This window comes from Sceloporus undulatus, chromosome 9 (genome assembly GCF_019175285.1).
Source record: "Sceloporus undulatus isolate JIND9_A2432 ecotype Alabama chromosome 9, SceUnd_v1.1, whole genome shotgun sequence".
NCBI lineage: Eukaryota > Metazoa > Chordata > Lepidosauria > Squamata > Phrynosomatidae > Sceloporus > Sceloporus undulatus.
This window is the reverse complement of record NC_056530.1, coordinates 10,967,980-10,981,193: the sequence shown is the minus strand read 5'-3', so window position 1 is coordinate 10,981,193 and position 13,214 is coordinate 10,967,980.

Genomic DNA, 13,214 nt, shown 5'->3' with positions numbered 1-13,214 from the left:
GCTCTGTCCCACTTCCTCCAGGCAACTGCAGTTGTGATCCAGAAAGATACTAAGTCTAAAGAAGGTACTCCTAGCTGGCGGGGAGGTGAATCTAAAAGATGAGCCCTCCTTCTGCAAAGGCATTTTGTGCTCTGTCATCCTGACTCTTCCAAAAAATTGCAGACAGAAAAGACCGGTCCAGGAACCACCTCAGTGTCATGCCACTGCCACCTAATGTACGTTCAGAGAAATGCTCCTCATTATGGCAAATGTCAAAAGACTGAACATCACTTCTTATTTACTGCAAGATGACTTAAGAGGACCAGCGGTTCTGCCCAAATGCTTATTAGAAATAAAAGTGATGCTACTAGCAGTGGGAGTCCCTGTTTTGATTTGATTGCTTGTTTTAAATATCGAGACGGAATGCAGATCTTTGGCGTGGGACAACAGGGGGGGGGGTGTGCGCACCGCACATGAATTGCCCAGAATGACAGTCTGTCTGCAGTGATTATAATCATCCTGCCATCACCAGCATGGTCTCATCAGTCAGTAATGTCCTGTGTCTGGAGGATAAGGAGCATGACCTCTATCTCCTTTAGCCACTGTTTCAACGTGGCTTGCTAGACAATGGGAAGTGATGGTTTTGGGAGAGCGAGCTGGTAATGAAAATAAGTCCATTGGCTGGATAAGTTAGTGATTTGATTTCAGATAGGATCAGTAACAAGCTACCTGCTTAAAATCACTACAACACTTTCATTGTGTTGTGTAAAATTCTATGCACTATTAAGCATATGGCCACAGAAACCTCGTAATGGTAGCGTTGCACAACTGAACCAAGGCTCCACGGCCTAAATCCTGTTGTCAGTCCTATATAGAAGAGAACTATTGGTCCAATGGGATTTAACAATGTGTTGACTCATCATTCAACAATTGATTCAATGGGTATATGCTAGTTGGGACTAAACAACAGTGGGTACATGCAGCCATGTGTAATTTCCAGTGTACATTCATGCACAATAGCATCATAGGCAGAACTCCTCTTCTGCTGCCTTGAACTGAATGGGACCATTCCACAACTCCTTATCTACAGCTTTGAACTGAATGAGGTCACTTTTTGCTGAAAGAGCTGTTCAACAGTAGAATAGGCTGCTTCAGTGGGTGGTAGACTCTCCATCCTGGGATGTCTTTAGGTTGGATGGACATCTTTCAGGGGTACTTTAGTTGTGCACAGCAGGAAGTTGGATTAGATGGCCCTTATGGTGCCTTCCAACTTCCAAATTCTATTATTCTGTAATGCCCAATGGCTTCTGCAGGGACACTTAGGTCCAAGACAGATGGGCAGAGAAACCCTGCCCCTGTGTGCTGCGCAGCATTACCGCAGCAACCATACAGCACAGTACCACTGCGCAGTAAAAAGGAGCCACCTAGAGCAGATCCTTTGTTGCACCATCATAAGGGCTGTGATGCAGCCCTATGACAGCACTTTCTTCAGAAGACGTGTGGGTGTTCAGATGCCCACATGTCATAGATATGCCCCCATGTGGGTGGTGCCACACAATTATGGTGCTGCCTGCATGTAGTAGGGCTCGGGAGTGTCTGGTTGGTGTGCACTCCTCAGCCCTACGTTGCTTCCTGGCGGTGTGTACTGGGCCTCAGACATATGTAAGACACCAACAGGATTCAGGGCTGTGTAATGACTGCATGAACTATGGAAAATGCATCAATATGCTAACAACATTCAGTTCTGCTTATTTCTGTTGTCAAAGGGTGCTGGTGTGCAGGTGCTGAGCCAGTTCTGTAATGAGTGAGATGAGGATGATTAAATTGAAGGTGAAGCCACATAAGAAAGAAAACCCTGTGAATTGGCAGTTTCTGGATCCAGGAATTGAGTAAATGTCCTGACTTGGATAGAGCTACCCTTCTCCTAAGAGAGGAGGTGCATAGCATGGGTATATTCTTGGATCCATTTCTATCACTGGAAGTCCAGGTGGACACTGTGTCTGGGAATGCTTGGGGCCATCCCTCACTAGCTATAGCTTGGTCTGAACAAGATGTGCTTTTTTCTTCTTCTTAAAATGCATCAGAAGAACAAGAAATATCAAGATGTGCTTTGCACTATTGATAGTCTCAGGAGAAGCAAGATTGATATTTTCATTAAGAAATGGAAACCTGACCAACTTTTCATATATCTCTAGGAGGCGGATGCTGGATAAAGCCGATGCCTGGGCTTGGAAATATTAGAATGGATGGTTTCGGTGACAGCTGGCATTCTTAGGTCAGTGGGGCAGTGAGCCCAAGTTTTAATCCTGGGGTTGAAGGCACTTTCCAAAGTGCTGAACTCTATTCCCAAATTAGAAGTTAGTCGAACCTCAAAACGCATTCAGTCTGACATAGCTAGCCCCATTGGATGATCTGATCACACATATTCTGTGAAACACTTGAGTAATAAGTTTGGCAGTTGGCACTCAGAATTCCTGACACTCATCTTCCTTTGAATCTCTACTGTATACAGGACCAGTTTCCAGAGTGTTAACCTCCTTCCGAGTAAAAATGGGTGAGAACTGTCTTTCAATCGGGTTTTGCTAAGAATCTATGCGAGGTCACAAAATTAGAAAGGCTGAGGTCCTACATCATGCTTGCATTGCATAAGTGTACCATGGCTGTGTTACACCTTTCTGCTGAATACCAACGCTGTGCAATTGATGGTATGTCTCCCAATGTGACTTCTTATTCTCCAGTTGGACAATAGGCTTTTATGCACAGTGATTGTTTCTGCAATCTCAGGGAAGAAAATGGTAAAGTGAAGGCATTGGCACCAGCCCAGAGTGTGTGACTGGATGGCTGAAATCTTATTGCCTGATCCCAGCTAGAGCACATTCATTGAATCAATGGATTCAATAGCTGTACTCTAGTTGGGGGTCACAATATGATTAGGTGCATTTGACATGCTTACACTTTTGGAACTCTGCTTTAGTTACCATGAACTGAATGCAGATGTGTGTACAGGCCAAAAAAGGTGTCACCTCAAATAATACAAGAAACATCCACTTGCCCATCATACCAACTGGATTCTGACCAATGTGTAAGAAACTGAAACTGACACATTCATCCGCTCTTAGCAATGAGTGAGAACATCATTTGAATTGTGTTTTTTTTAATCAGAATTTAGACATTCTGCTCAAAACTGAGAAAGTTTCAGTGCAAGCAAAGTTTCTGATAACCCCTGCCTTCCGCTGGCCTTTGTTTCCGATGGATTGTTTCCCATGTATCTCATGTTCAATGCGTGATGAGTTCCTGTGAGCGTTTGGCTGGTGCTGGCAGCTGTGATATAGGATCTGCCTGACCCTGGCGGCTCCATTTCCTTCTGCCAGCTGTACAAATATATCTCCTCTCTTGTGAAAACCTCTCCCTGAGTCACTTTGATTCCATGATTAATTAAGCTCTCAAAAGAAACAAGGTTATTCCTTGCAGCCACAATTATAAATATTAACAGATTAATAGGATCTTGGTTATATTAGGTGGTATTTCCCAGTCTTCTGTGGAAGAATATCTGGTGAACACTTCTATCAGGATCTGTAAGGTATTCGGCCCTTGGGTCTTCCCTCCTCCAGCCAGGCTTGCAGTGCAGTATGCACTGTGCAACAGGCAAAAGAAGCATCAAGGTTATGCCTTAAAACCCTTGTTTTCAAGGTTTAAATTTCCAGATGCTTGGACCAGAAGCCTTCACAACCAAAGATCAGAGATTCTGAGAATGGAAGTCCAAAATATCTGAGGGACTACTAACCATAGGAAAATTTGCTAGCTTTGGAGGTCTGGTCCTAGTGGTGGCTGATGGCTTCCGTGTCATTGAGCCAGTGACTCTGCTACAGGTTTTAATATAAAAGAGTCGTTCAAAGTGTTAGCATCTATATCCAAATTAAGGATATAGGTTCTAATGTATCCAAAGGATACATTAAAATTGGCATTGCTTAACTCTGCTGCTTATATTGGATTGGATCTGGCAGGTCTAGCTGAGAATAAGCAAGTAGAATAAAGTTTGCATTTGCTTTCACAGCAATGGAGAGAACTTCACGCCATTGTCTCTCTTTGTTCCCTGAGGTCTCTCTCTGTCTTCCTTAACCTTATGGCTTGGGTTGCTCTTGGACTGCAAAGCAGCAAGTCCCTCCTTAATTAGCGCTCCCCTCGTTCACCTTGCTGTTGTGAACAGAGGGCTAAGCTTAATTGCTGTCACCTTCGTTAGCACTCTGCATCCTCCCTTTCATTTCGGTTTAGACCTTGTCATGTTCACTTGTTCCCAGCAATCAGGGCTTAGGAAAAGAAAAACCAGAAGCCTAGAACTGGCACAGCACTGAAGACATTACAAAGACACAAAATTAGTGCCGGAAACCAAACTAGCATCTCGTGGTTTACAGACATGCCCCTCCCAGCACACGGGTTTAGCAAGTTTCCCTTAAGAATGAGAAATGTTCCATTCATGCTGCCCACCTAATTCTGTCCAGAATTCGTGCATGGTTATTTTGTGCAGAAAACAGCATTTTCTGTGCAGAGCAACCATATAATGCCCCAGCTGTGTCCTGGAGGCTCCATTAATGTGCCACAACAACTAAAGATGCACTTTTTCATTGGGTTTCTCCTTGAAAGAAGCAATGGGCAATTTTACCAATGTCCTCGCTGCTACAAGAAAGTCTTAAAAAACCACGTCGCTTTTGAAGACTATTCGCAATGCAGGCCTTATTCGGCACAAAATTTGACCATGGTTGTTTTGCATAGAAAACAGCATCTTCTGTGCAGGAAATAATATCCTTGCACACAAATATTATGCTGTGCAGAACAACCACATGCAGTTTTTGCACCGATTTTGTCCCAAATTTTGAATAAGCTTTAAAAAGTGTATAAATGCAAGAAATAGACCTGCATCATTTTTGAAAACTTTCTTTCAATGGGAATAACATTTTAAACCAACATGTCACTTCCTCCAAGAAGGATCTTAGTGAAGAATTATATCCCTATGGACTATTGGCTTTGGGTAGCAACCTGTAGACTGGTTCAATCGTTGCCCCTGTGACTCCCTCCAGCATAATGGATTACTCTTCCTCTTCCTGGAGTGTCTTCAACTGGATTGACTTCCCTGGAACTCCTTCCCTTTCGATATTCTGTTTTCTTGAACATTTGCTGTTCGTGGGCATAGTATGACTGACATGAAGATGAACTTTGGCTGCATCCCCGCTGCAAAATTAATGCAGTTTGACAATTATTAAGGCTCCATCCTATGGAATCTTAGGATTTGTAGTTTGTGGTGGCACCAGACTTCTCTGACAGTGAACACTAAACACTAAACACAAAACTACAAAACCCAGAATGCTGTAGGATGGAGCCATGGCCATTAAAGTGGTATCAAACTGCATTCCTCCTGCAGTGCACTCCAAGCCTTCATCTCCCCACAAGTTTTGAGAGGTTCAAAATGGATCATTTCGGATACAGTTTTAAAACGCCCAAGTTTCTTCTCCATTTTAAATTTCCCTTGACATTTCCTTTGCAGACTTGCATGCAAAACTGCAGAAGTGTGGCTGTGGATGGTACATTTGTGCTATCACTCATCACCGCGTCTCCAAAACCTGGGATTTTAAAATCTGCATTTTTAAATGTTGAGTTGAAGAGGAAGAGACCTTCGAAAGAAACCTTGAACGTAGGATCTGATCACTAAATTGCTGCCAGCTGAGTCAAGGGACCTGAGTTCAAGTCCTTGATCTGCATACAACAGGTAAACATGGTTTGTAGCCATGAATTCCCTGGGAGAAGCCATTAACTCCTCACCTTCAGCCTCAGCTCACCCTTTATTCCGTCTTTAAAGGAGGAATACTTGTAGCTTGCTGTGTGGGATGGTTATGAAGACAAAAACAGCGCTAAAAGACTCTGGCAGTCAATGTCTTTTTTTAAAAAATCAAGTAGAAATAATCATCTTCTCTGAAATAATAAGGAGAAAGGGAATTGGCCGGATTATGAGAGCAAATGAGGGAATTGGCACAACAGAATAAACAAAGAGGTTCCAGCAGAGGAGATGAAAAATTTATGAATCGGAGAAGGAGAAAAAACAATACAGAAATGTGAGAGGAAAATGACTGAACCAAGGAAACTATAGGCTAACTGGATAACAAAAAAGGGAGTGGGAATATGAACATCGACTCATTTTCACAGCCTTTTTCAGTATCCTGATAATATTCCCATTCCATCCCTGTTGAGTACTGAGCTTCTTTCCACACTGAAATCCATGCACTTTGTTCCTCCATGAAAGGCAAAATTGGCTCCTTCGCTGCTCTTTTGTTCTGTCTATTTTATCTTTCTCCTGTTTTATAGAGACAGGGTTTTGGCTACAAACTGGCTGCTGTGCAAAAGTCTTTCAATGAGAGGGGTGAAATTATACAGTCGTTCCTGCAAATCAGGAGAGATTTTGTTCTGGAGCCACCGCCACCACAGATAATAGAAAGCACAAGACATCAAGTGCCAATATTGTCAATGGATGCAAAACATGCATGTGAGCACATTGACACAACTACATACATGCATCACCATTGACAATAACGGGGGCAGCCACAAATACAGAAGATGGACTGTACCTATCCTCTTTTTCTTGTTGCAGACGGAATATGGGGCTTATGTCACAAAAGTTGAGTTATGTCTCCAGGAAACAGAATTGAGCAGTTTCCCAACGCCATTATTCGAGAAGGGCCTTGTTGTCACTGTTGTGTGCCTTCAAATCATTTCCGACTTATGGAGACCCTAAGGCCTATCATGCGGCTGTCTTGGCAAGATTTGTTCAGAAGAGGTTTGCCAGTGCCTTCCCCTGAGTTTGAGAAAATGTGATGTACACAAGGTCCTTGCTTCTGAATCGAAGGAGACAGAGGCTGAGCCACTTAGAATCATAGAATCATAGAGCAAGGGCCATTCTGAGCACTGCAAACTGAAATGGCAGCTGAAATATAAACTGAAATCATGGATCATCTTCATGACATAAGGCTAGTTCCACACCAATCCCACTCTACCCCTTCCTTAAGCTGGACATTAAAAACTTACCATTTCCTCCAGAACTTGTATTACTGTGGAGTGCTCTGGATTGTCCTGCAAAATTATGAAGACAGTCTATGCTCAAATTGGCAATTTGGCTCTGCGTCATGAAGATAGGTCGCCTTGAAGATTGGGAAGGGGGAACCACTTCATTTGGCCTGTGAAGGCATGCTCTACGACAGGGACCACACCAGCATCAATGGACAGAGATGTGTGTAACCATTGCTGGCTACTCACATGTCCCCACAATGTTGCCTGGCATGAGATGCTCCCTCTAAGGTCACAACAAGGTGCCCAGCGAGTTACACAAGTGACAGTGGGGTCAATGCATTGGGGCACATCCATAGACAGCAGCCTGGTGTTGCTCCAGAGTGTGGAGACAATGGGGAGAATCTAGGACAACTCCAGGGTTAAAATACTTTGGGAGTAGTCTGGAGTATTCTGGGTGGTGTAGAAGAGCTCATACTTTACAGCACCATTTCTGAACGAAAAGAGAGCATGAAAGCTCTTTCTTTCTTTCTTTCTTTCTTTTCTTCCTTCCTTTCTTTCTTTTCCACAGCTATCAAAAGAAAACACCACCAACTAGAAGAGTAGAACTTGAAAAGCCAATTGCAAATCTAAAAAATCAGTAGATTAATAATGGACAGATTATTTCACTATTAATAGCAAGCTAGTCTACTGCCTGTTCTCTTTCGTATAATTCCCCAAAGCCTATAAGAATAGGCTTTAATTTTTCTTTTCAGAAGCCTAACAAAGGAAACCAGCACCTTACCGTTCCTGGTAGGCCTGAAGCAAATGTTGTAAGGATCTTCCTTCTTCCTTGTCCACTCTGGCTATTATTGATGTGCTTGTTCTGTTGTCAATGTGCCCAGGTGAGAATCTATGCCTATTGTACAAAGACTGAATGAGAAATGAGTCTTGCTTGAAGCCAGGAGTCTTGGAGTCACCAGGCAGGGAATGGGGGGACTAGGGTTCAGATCTCTGCAAAATTCATTCACATGGAGAACCATGTCATACTGGAGTTTTGTTGAAATAAAAAATTGGAAACAGGATAATATAGATTTTCTTAAGCTCTTGGGAGAAAAAGTGGGCTATAAAGGTAAAAAATTATGATCTGATGCTCTTCTAGCATAGTTCCACATTCCTTTTTCCTACTCTGTGATGCTCTGTGATGACCATTTACTGCATGGGAAGAAGAACAGTGGGGGTGTCATCCAAGCAGTTTCATCTCTCCCCCCATATATATATATATATATATATATATATATATATATATTCTTTATGGCCTTAATAACCCGAAGGCACCGGATCCTGGGTGCATCTATGGAAATAATGCAGCTTTGTCATATTTATACCCTGCCCTTCGGCCGTAAAGGCTCTCAGAGCAGCTTACAATTGTGGGATCCTGGGATTTGTCATTTTGCAAGGTCTTTCGCCTTCTCTGCCAAAGAGCTCTGGTGCCTCACAAAACTACAAATCCCAGGATTCTGTAGGACAGAGCCATGACAGAGATGTCCAAATGTATTATTTCTACAGTGTAGCTGCACCCTTTGACAGATCTCCGATACCATGGGCCATTTCCATTCCATTCCACCTTAGTGGCGTGCTATTGCCAGAGAAAAGCAACCCACTGCGGATGTGACAGCCGTCACATGTCAAATGCTCCCCCTTGCAAACATCCCATCACCACCTGCCATGTAAGGGTCAAGGCATCTACCTTGTGCATGGGAGATGTTTGCATGGAATGCCCCAGCAATGTACCTGCCTGAGTGCGCCTGTGTTCCTGCCTGTCTTTTCCTGGAACAACAACAACCAAAAAAGAGAGGGGAAAATCAATGTAACCCTCTTCTCCACAGTGGTGCCAGAGAGTGTTGAACCAATAACATATAATAAATTGAGGGCAGGAGCAAGGAGGGGGGGGGTGCGAACTCACCTGCTTTTAAACTGACTTGCTTGTTCATCCCTGGAGCCATTCCTCAAACAATGGTAATTTAAATTACAGCTGTTTAGGATTGCTTCTCTCTCACCTCCCTCCTCTCCGAATCCCTTCGGAATTGCAAATGAACAAACAGAATTGCTTCAAAGAGCTCCTGGCTTGCTTCTCTCGCTTTCCTCCCCAAACGCTGAGCCTGATTATTAGAGTGATTGGGCTGTTTAATTAGTCATTATTGCTATCTTTTCTCAGCGATATCATTCAGCTGTGCTCCCTTTCCCCCATCCTTACTCCTATTATTATGATTATGATTATTATTATTATTATTATTTATGTCTTCCTATGCATTACCATGAGATTTTGTTGGTCTTAATTGTCATCACATTGTCTTCAACGTATGGCGGCTCTATCAATGATAGATGTCCAACAGTCCTGGCCATCAACTGGTCTTGCAAACTCAGGATCGTGGCTTAAGTCAATCCCTCTGTAATATACTCTTCCTCTTTTCCTACTGCCTACCAAGCATTATCTTTTTCAATGAGTCTCACATTTCATGTTTCTATAATATGGGTTGAGCAGGTTCAGACTTTCCTTTCACCTCTAAGTAGGTCAATAGCTGAAGGCCCTTTCAACTTGAGTCCAGTTGTGTCATGAGACGCAGCGCTACTTGTGCTTGTCCTCTACTTTTCCGCAGTAGCTCAGTAAATGCCTTCTGACCTGGGAATCTCATCTTCTGGCACAGTCTCATGTTTTGTTTTGGATCATCTCATCATAAGGTTTTCATGATGAAAGACATTCAGAAGTGGTTTATCAGTGTCTCCTTCTATACAGTGCTAAAATATATTAGCTACGGTGACACCCCCATTGTCTCCAAAGTCAGGTCCGCATGGGTCAGAATACTGCAGAAGCATCCTGGAGTATTCTGGCCCCAAACATGTCCTGACTTTGCCCCATTATCTTGGGTACTCAATTGCAATGGGGGTAGCTGTTTGCGCATGCATCTTGCTGTGCTGCCTGGCACCAGTGGCAGTGGCGCAAGTCACTCGCTCTGAGATCAGAACAAGTAGCTCATGCCATTGCCAGCAGCTGCCCCGCAATACAATGGAGGGTTCCAGATCGTCTCTCTTTCTCTTTCTGGAGCCCTGAGTATCCCACCACCTCTTTCTACCAGTCAGCGGGTCTCACAGAAATGTGCTGTCCAAAACAGTAACTTCTCCAAGATCTCAGTTTCTACCCTCTATTTCCCCTACTTGTAGACGCTCAACCCTGTGACTGACAGGGGCTTCCATGCCAGTGGGATGGTGAATCCACTGTCAGTTTTGAAAGGAGCTGTGTGAGTTTCTGAGTCCTAGCCCCCAAAATAGGTTCAGCACCTTCATTAGCTCCATTAAAGGCTTAAACTCATAAGTGATGCATTGCTTCACCAATACAGAAGCCGCCAGCCCCCAATACTGATAGGAGCATCTTGCATTCTCCTTCTGAATGCAGAGTTTAGCTTTAAAAGCATGTCAGCAACTTAGCAATATTACTGTGAGTGTTGGTAAAATTGAGTTCCTTAAAGGTTTTGGAAAGCAGGTTGGGCAAACATCTGCCAGCAAAGCTTTAAGATAGACCATATCCTCTCTCTGGAGAATGTCAAATGAGATGGTGCACTGGACCTTTTCCAACTTTCTGATCATACTGAGTTTGGGCACGATTATTATTATTATTATTATTATTATTATGTTTATGTTTATGTTTATGTTTATTGTGTTTATTTATATCCCACCTTCCTCCCAGTACAGGGACACAAGGCAGTGATCCAGACCCATTAGCAAACCTTTTATTAGTAATATTATTAGTATTATTATAAACTAGGCTGTGAGCTGCACAATTTTGTGAACAGCTCTGTCTCTTACATTTCCCCCCAATGATCTCAGATCAATTGACTCATGAGTGGATATCCCATTTTGGCTAGTTCTCTTGCCCCATAACTTGCCATTGGTCAGATACCATCACATGGAGCCTTTGACCCAATGAGTTAATGAAGTCCAAAAATAAAAAGTCCCATTTTGATTAGTTTGATTGCTTAATGATCTAATTAAAAACACTGTTTCAACTTCATTACTCAAATGTTAATTTTGTCACCAAAAGAAAAAGTCCCCAAACTAATTGATCTTAATGAAGTCAAAGTTCATCTGTGCATTCCCGAGTTCTTAAATCAAATTGAAAGATTTCTTAATGGGAGTTGCAAATTCAATTTGCAGTGCAGGGAGGAGGATGCAAAGGAAAAATTGGGGGAACAAAACAGTAGAAGACTGATATGCCAAGAAGGATGGTGCTGTTGTTTGGGGCTAAATGAATCAGAGAAGGGCCATTGAGGTGGAAAGTGGAAATTTCCTTTCCTCCAGAAGCTGATAGATGGCTAAAATATTGGGGTGAATATGGGCATTTTATGTTAAACAATACAGGAGTATGCAAGCCTGAAAGGTGAATTGCTCCTCCCAAAGACTTCCAGAAAAGGGAATTCACCTCTTTTACTTACTTAATGTATAGGGAAAGGGCAGTTTGGAGTCTGATAGTAACAAATGGAGGCTCGGGGCTGGAAACTACCCCAGAGTCTCACTCTGCCCTCCTATGATATAAATATATGCAACTATAAGTTGACCTCATGTGTAAGTTGAGGACAAGTTTTGGGGCCAAAATTATGAAATTGGGTATGACCTATGAATAAGTCAAAGGTAAAACTTAGGGACATGTAACAAAGGATGGAAAGGATGATGGAAAGGAAAGCGATGCCAAAGAAATTCTGGCAGGCATAACTGTTTGTCCTCATCCTAAAGGCTGGATGGATGAGAGAGAAGAGGGGATCCATGCTTCTTTTTGGTGCTCCCAGGATGGACTAAGCCCTCACCTTTTAGCACTCTACTGAGAGAAAGGGAATGGCTCCCTTTATATATGTGTGTGTGTGTCTGTGGGTGTTAAAATACAGTACTTACATTGACCCATGGATAAGTCAACCCAGGTTTTATGGGGTCAATTTTTGGACTAAAATTTCTAGACTTATACATGAATGTACACAGTAAATCAGACTGAGACGGAGAGTACATCTACACTGTATAAAGAATGCAGTTTGACACCACTTTGACTCCTGTGGCCCCATCCTACAGAATCCTGGGATCTGTAGTTTTGGTGAGGCTCCAGCACACTTTTCCCATGAAGGCGAAAGACTTCATAAAATTACAAATCCCAAGATTCTATAGGATGGAGCTGCAGAACCTAAAGTGATGTCAAATTGCATTATTTCTACAGTATCAATGCACCCTGAGACTCTTCCTAACCACCCTGAACTCTTAGGAGGAAGGGATGGGTAGAAATCAAATAGATCAGTGAATAATTGTAAGCTGGATCTGAATCTCAGAAGGGGTTTTAGGTAAAATGTGTAATGTGTGACACACAAACGGAGGAAGTTCATTTCTGAGCCCTTTTATTTCTGAAATCCTGCTCCCTCCTAGCACAACATTTAAGAACCACTAAGAGCCAGAAGAAGGAGAACTAAACCTGATAAGATCTGGATGCTTTAGCTCAGAAGGCAGCCATGCAAGACAGCATTAGATGAGATTAGACTTCTGTGCATTTCTAAAACCGGTGGTTTCCCTAGCAACCTCCGTTGAATACGTCTCGATGTTCAATATTGGCTATCCGATCGCTATAAATTACCGATTGGAAATGATTGGATAACGCCGACTTAAATATTATGTTTGGAGAGGTTTATTCCTTCATCCACGCCGTTGAACAGGAAAAGTCAATTATGACTCACCTACCCAAGTAAAATATGGAATCTCATGAAGGAAACGTTACAAGCTTAATGCTGCCAATTGTCAATACTGTCAAAAGTGCCAGCAATAAGTGTCAGCGTCTGAATACGAGTGCATATATGCCACCAAGTAATTCTCAAATATCAATGAGCAAATATTAGCAGACATCAGATGCCAATGTCTTTTTGAAAACATTAATACACGACACGAAAAAAGTACAACTACAAATCACAGTGCAATAACAATGCAACTAAATTGGAGGCAATCGCTAACAATAACAACAGGGATGAATGCTGCATATATTGAAGTCGGGTACCAAATGAATAAGAATAAAATGATAATGATAATGATGATAGCCATATATTGGAGTCAATTATTGCTGGGCATCAACAGCAAACTCTGCATTCTCTGCACTGGTGAAATAGCTGCTGTTGCAGTTTGCA